Source organism: Berghia stephanieae, chromosome 8 (assembly GCF_034508935.2).
Source record: "Berghia stephanieae isolate SIO BIC M18660-M18661 chromosome 8, UCSD_Bste_1.3, whole genome shotgun sequence".
NCBI lineage: Eukaryota > Metazoa > Mollusca > Gastropoda > Nudibranchia > Aeolidiidae > Berghia > Berghia stephanieae.
In genome coordinates this window covers 17,001,791-17,008,969 of record NC_088367.1, presented here as the reverse complement: position 1 = coordinate 17,008,969, position 7,179 = coordinate 17,001,791, and the positions used below count along the sequence as shown (strand labels likewise).

The window sequence follows — 7,179 nt, the reverse complement described above, 5'->3', positions numbered from 1 at the left end:
AGGTAAAAATGTTGGATTTGCGTTTTCTGAAAGATTATGCTCCCCAGAGCATTGTAATCTTAATTTGAAATAAATCGGGTGATTTTTCATGAAGTTATGGTCAGATGTATGAGAAAGGTATCCAGCAGCTTTGCTCAAATTTCATACATTTTCAACTTGACGGGCTGTAAGAAATATTTCGAAGTGAAATTAAGCTTTGATATTTCCCGAAGACGGACAAAAAGGGTTAATTTAATCATTTATGACAAGAACTCATTTTTGATAAAAAATTGACCTTCTAACTATACTTGGCAATATCTCAGTTCAAACCTTTTCACCATCCGACTGATTATGTAATCCACTGTAACATATATTATTATTAATTTGACCAACCATTCTAAACCTGTATTGAGTCGGGCGATGCCTTCAGATGAAATTTATTGTTTTGCTTATCATGGGAAATTCAAGATAAAATAAATGTCTCCATTAAGGAAAATAATATTTCTTTCTTAAAGTCAAACGGTTAAATCTAATTTTTCTCTCTTTTTTACGTTAAACTAAATCGTCTTCGTGTAATTTTGGCATTGTAATTACTATGTGAATCGTTGTGTCAATACAGTACATATTATGGTCAGGTACATTTTCTTGTGGTATGACATTCGGCTTCGGACCTTAAGATCCTGGGCTCGAGTCTCGTTCTGAGCATCGCATAGTTGAGTCCTTGAAACTGTCTCTTTACTCACATTCTCTCACCTACTCTGGTGTAAATATGAGTACCTGGCCGTTAACAGCTTTGTCTCGGTCGAAAACAATACGATTCAATAGTCTGATGTCACGCCGCCTGGCAACGGCGGCCATCTTGGTTCTGAACAAAGATAATCATTACTTTTTATTTTTCATGCTGGCTCGAACTTTTCATATGTCTTGTGATCAGAATGTGTAAAAGTCAAAATATGATCAAATGTATGTGTTTTTTTCTTCTGGATACGCTTTATACTCGCCGGAGAAATATTTCATACGGGCGTCCGCCATTGTTCGGATAGTTTAGAGCCAGTGTTACTAAGTTACCATGCGTCATTAGGAAGGAAGTGACGTTACGACTGTTGAAGAGTATTATTGTATTAATGTCGCCTTTCAGGCGTCTTCTTCATCTCTCGTCCTACAAGTCGTTTGTTTTACTATTGATTTGAAAACAGTTTGAAGTTTGTTTATCTTAAAGTTCTTTAACTTATTCGCTACTGGCAATCTGTTCAAAAACGATATTTTAAAATGTTTAACATTCATTTATTGAGATGGCTGGGGAGGGCGTTAGGTGGTGGGGGGGGGGGGAAGTTGTTTTGTTTATGTACTTGTATTTCTCTTAATCTTCATTCTTGTATGCGAATTTGATATAGAAGGAACGAAATTGAAGTCACTAAGCTCTCTGTTATAGTTTTTTAGACAGCCATTTTGATGATTACTTCTCATTAAACTAAATCAATGAGACCATAAACGTTACAAGGTTACACATAATTTTGTATGCTGGTACGTTATATCCGGCAGGCGGATGTTGTAAGTATGTTAGCTAAACGCATAGCATCAATAGATAGCAATTAAGATTTGTGACCAATCGTCTCAAAGCGGTTTTATGTCAGGATGATCTAACAGCTGATAACTGAATTATTGTCAACAGTAATATAATGTTACTGAAACCTGGGGATAGTTTCTTTTCGTTAGGGAGAAAGGTAAATACCATTTCTTGCCTTATTTAATAGAAAACCACGCTCGGATCGTATTTCATATAATTTTATTTCTAAATTCCTTTCCCCGTTTCCTATTCACCCGTGTAGGCTATGTGGTCTAGTGGTATGACACTCGCTTTCGGAACGGAAGGTCCTGGGTTCGAGCCTCGCTCGGCGCATGAGTCCTTGGAAAAGGCTCTTTACTCACATTTTCTCACCGTAATCACGTGTAAAATGAGTACCTAGCCGTTGTCTCAGTCGGAAAAAATGGTAATATCGCCTAACAGGAGTCATGTCTCGTCCTACATGTTAAAAATTGCTGTTGACCAGGGATCCCTTGTAAAGCGCTTTGAGCACATTTAGTGGATATTGCGCTATATAAAGCTCAATTTTATTTTATTTTTATTACATGTTGCTGTTACCTTGTAAAGCGATTTGAGCACGTTTAGTGGATATTGCGCTATATAAATGCAAGTCAATTCTAGGCTCATTTTCAGGTCTGATAACTGTTAATTGTTGTTATCCCATTGTTGCAATGGAAATATTCTCAAACGAACGCAAAACACTGTCCATTACTGCAATGTTAAGATTAGCACAAATTCGAAATCAGCATTTCAGTAGCTGATCATTTCCAAATAATATGACTTATTGACGTTCACTAAAATTAAGAAGAATTCCTGGGCACTCTGAGCGCATACAAAATGGCACAGTGCGTGTCCCCAGCATGATGGCATTAGGTGCCGAACGGAGATGAAGAACCAACGCAAAATATGGTCCATTACAACAATGTTAAATCAAGCCCATAATAATTGCGTTTGGTAATCAGACCTGAGTTGTTGTTTTTTAGCTTTTATAGAGAGCAATATCCACTAAACGTGCTCAAAGCGCTTTACAAGGGGAACCTAGCCAACAACAACAACAAACACACACACTCTCACTCGCGACCTTAACACGTAGAAGAGATATGACGCCTGATAGACCATATTACAATTCTTTATCAGACAGAGACAACCTTGTCAACGGGCATGTGCTCATTTTACACTTGCGTACGATAGGGGAATGTGAGTAAAGAGCCTTTTCCAAAGGACTCAACTATGCACCGCTCGAGACTCGAACTCTGGATCTTCCGATCTGAAGGCGATTGTCATACCACTAGACCACATAGCCGCACATCCAAAAACAAAAATCAAGGGGTTCATTTTCATTAGTTAGGGTGTAAATAAATAATATAAATTTGATGCAAAATCAAAGTAAAAACAAACAAAAAATCAAAACCATAAAAACACCTTAAAGTTCGCATTTCTTATCATTTTAAATGTAGACTCGCTTTTTATGTTACAATTAGTCCTGACACAATAGTAATAATAATATGATAATATTAATAATAATAATAATAATAATATAATAATAATAATAATAATAATAATAATAATAATAATAATAATAATAATAATAATAATAATAATAAATAATAATAATAATAATAATAATAATAATAATAATAATAATAATAATAATAATAATAGTTACGTTAAAGACGATGAGTCACGATAAATGTAAAAATAATGTTATTATATTATCCTTCTTCACTTACGCTGACAGAATAAGTCACAAAAAACTGACGAAATGAAATATTTTTGTCATAACCAACTCAACTCCTCCGATGAGATTTGTAGACTTGGGATATCCATCTTTTATACAGGCTGTGTGTTGACATAGGCGGATATTCAATGCATGACTCCATCACGCCCGCGCTATAGGTAGATGGGGGAGGAAACTGATAGTTTTGACAAATATTTTGGGGAAAAATTTTTACCAATTTTTTTGCTAGAATACTTTCATTTCAAATATCTGTTGATTGAGATGGCCCAAACTATCTACTTTTAAGAATCTGCAATTTGAGATATCAAGGAAAATAGGTATTAGATTTTTGGCAAGTTTGGAGTTATCTTAATTTGTTATTGTATGAAATTTTTCTTCTGACCAAAATGAAAAAAATGTATTCTGAACTTGTACAAGAGAAAGTTGTGTAAACTTTTGATGTAACCAATCTACCGCCTACCACTTAAATCAATGAGAAATGTCATTATTATTCATCTTGATAGGGTGTATGTAGGATAGGGGCGTCTAATAAGATTTATTTGAGAGGAGAACAATCCTTAATTTTAAAAGATGAGTTGAATGAGGAAAAGGGATGGCAAATCAAATATAATGTACTATTGGGTTGATAGGTACTTCCTGACTTTTGAGTCAATTCTGTGTACCCTGTTATTGACATGGACTAATATTAACACTTTCACAGCAATACCCTGTTACTCTCAAATTTGTGACCCGTCGTCTCCAAAAGGCATTATGTCGGGGTGAACCAGTTGTATAATAAAGGACTTTATAGTGTAAATGGCCAAAATGTGATAATTTAGTTTTTTTTTAAAAACGCATCTCAACTAATACTAATCTCTCAAAGTGGTTCTATAGCATAAATTATAGGGTTTTTCATATTCTACATTTGTAATTTTCATGCTTTCAACCCTAATTTGCACAATTCAAAGGGTTTTTTTTTACCTAATTCCCCCTACTAAACCTGTTAATTTAGAAAGACACGTATTGGCCAGAAAACTCGTCCTTCAAATACCGACCGATTTTCAAATACGGCACCCTCATCTTTGCAAAAAATCTCAAACCTGCATTGCATGAACGGCAGATTTGATCTCCCACAAAAAAAAAAATTGGATTTGTAGACATACGCACCATTTTCTTCCTCTATAAATAAAAGAAATGAGCGAAAATATTCTGCAATCGTTGAATTTTTTTTTATTCTACGGGCTCCAAATAGTATTCAATAGTTAAAGTTTAACTAAGAAATAATAGGGTTTTCCACTAATAGGGGTGAAATAAAAGTTGTTGTTTTTTCTTTGTGAAGAAAATTATATCAATTTACAGCTCTATCTGGTACACAAGAAACAGTCAAACCCACCTCTGGTCAAACATATCTGTCATATCATGAAATTGATATTGTTCATTCTGACGTGATCTACTCAAAAATATGAGAAGATAATAAGACCAAAATGATCTATAAGACTAAATTTTCGTTGTTACATTTCAAATAGCTGTTTATTATAGCTGTTATTACACCGACATTCATTTGATATCTGTCTAGGGTGAAGTAATATTCATTTACAACCCCACCAATTTTGAATGATGTGTGTTTAATGTGTCTTACTTATGGACACAACACTAGCGCCATTTTTTTTCTAAGAACATTAAGTCATTGCTATAATTTAATGGCATACTAGTTGAATTCAAGAATATCTGTCAAGATAGTGAGCTATATCTCTTTCTTTACAGCATTTGTGATACACTGTGGCCACATTGTATTTACTAAAGTAGTTTATCCGAAAAAGGTCAATAAAAACTCTGAATCATATTCATGTCTGAGATGGTTCCATCTAATGATGCAAGTGTCCTCAAATTATTATCCTGGCAAGCTATTGACATGATGCCATTTGTTTCTATTATTTTACAATTTGAGTTATTCACTCAACCACTTTTGAAAATTATCGGTTATCGTTTATCTTTTTAAAACTAGTCGGATTAAAACAAATTCAGGGGCTTAATTTTTGTCTCGAAAATTTAAAATGAAATACATATGTCAACCGATAGCCGTAAACCGACGATCCACAGCCACCTAAGGCAAACAACCCACAGATCCCGAGCATCACTCAAATTTTTAACCCAGATGATTGAAAGAATATGCATCGTGTTGCCAGGTGTTGCGGTGCAATGAGTATGATCTATATTCTATTTCCATGTGCTTGAGGTCATTGGTCACATTGGAGCTCAAAGTGACCCACATAGTGAAAAGTATTCACAGGTTATGAAATATCTAACATCACGATTGGTCATTTTGTTCAGCTTGACACATGGGTATGTTTACAACTTCATAAACAAAGCAGAGTGTTTACATTTCTGAAGAAATATCCAGTCGTTGGACAGCAACAAATCATGTGATTGATGACTTTGTTGGACAAAAACGTGAATTTAGATCGTTCCCATTCCTTTAGTGGGTCAAAATATTGCGATAAATACTCAATAACTGTGGGAATGGCCTGTGTTGTACTAAAGGTAGCTATGGAATTAAGGAATGTTTGCCAGGCCTTTTCGTGGAAATAAATAATCAAGGGGACGGAATGGACTGATGGCAAGAAAGTTTCTAATTGGCTATTGCTTAGTAACGCTCGGACTATCAATTTCGTTTGAATAGATAACCAACACGGTCGAAAAGGGTTCAATTGATGGTACGCCCTTTACCAAGCATTAGCCAATCAGAATATTTCCTGCCATTTACCCCGTTTCGTCCCCTTGACTATTTATTTCCTGTATTAAAAGGGCTGAGATACCGCCAAAGTACATGTCAAACACATAATAAATAAGTCGGGCCCAGTTAGTGAGTTATATCTCACAATATTTGGACATTCTGATAAAGGAATAACATCGCAATACCTGAGGACACGATGATTTTTTTTAATCATCTGTGTTAAAAATATGAGTGATGTTCAGGGTATATGGGCTGTTTACTCCGGGTGATAGGCAAGCACTGTAGCTGGCTATGGGTCTCCGATTCACCTTCAGAGGTTGATTTCAGGGCCAAAATATACTTTATTTTACATTTTCGAGTCAAAAATAAAACAACTTAAATGTTTATTTTTAAATATTTTAATAAACTATACGATAACTGACGTAATTTTCGAAAGTGTTTGAACTTTATGTTCGTTGATTGAAGAACTGAAGGTTCATACATTTAGATAATAGTTAAAAAGGAATCCATGTCAATAGCTTGACAGGCATAGCAACGAGAGGTCACCGAGGAACCGTCAATTATGTATGAAAGCTACCAAGAAATAATGTTTTTTTATGTGAGAATTCCAAATTGAAGATTAATATGTTAGAAGTATTTTGGTGGTAACTGATCACCTATAAGAACGGCATTATCGCAAAGACATTTGATTATCTCCAATTATAGGATAAAAAGTATGATATTCAAAGTGATCTGCTGTGTGGAAAGGGGGATAGATAAACATAGCACTGTTTAAATGAAAGGAAAATATTTACAGAGTTATCGCCTTTTGAAGGAAAAAGTTTCAAAGTTAATGCCAATATTTGCATTGGTCACGAGAACTGTAATTCCAGACTCTTTACTTCAATAACTAAGTGTAGAATTCTTCGTTTAAATAAAATGTTATAAGAGGAAATCAGTATACCTCTATTTTGAAGCCGGTGAATGCAGGCCTACATTGTACACGATTCCTTTTTTTGTGCTGCTCAAGCATAAAAACGTTTATACCAGATCCCCAAATACGCTTCAACAGTCGTACCGTCACTTCCCTTGTAATTATGCATGGTAACTTAGTAACTGGCTCTAAACTATCGGAACAATGGCGGACGCCCTTATGCAATATTTTTCCGACGAGCATAAAAGCGT

General features: G+C 34.9%; 1 protein-coding gene across 1 annotated transcript in view; it reads right to left on the bottom strand.

Moving 5' to 3' along the window:
- The window catches only part of LOC144978279 (uncharacterized), a 32,487-nt gene extending 29,104 nt beyond the window's left edge, over positions 1–3,383 (bottom strand). Inside the window, exon 1 of the mRNA XM_078924126.1 lies at positions 3,295–3,383. The gene's annotated coding sequence lies outside the window, so the exon portion shown is untranslated. The remainder of the gene's footprint in view (positions 1–3,294) is intronic.
- Between the last annotated feature and the right edge of the window lie 3,796 nt (positions 3,384–7,179).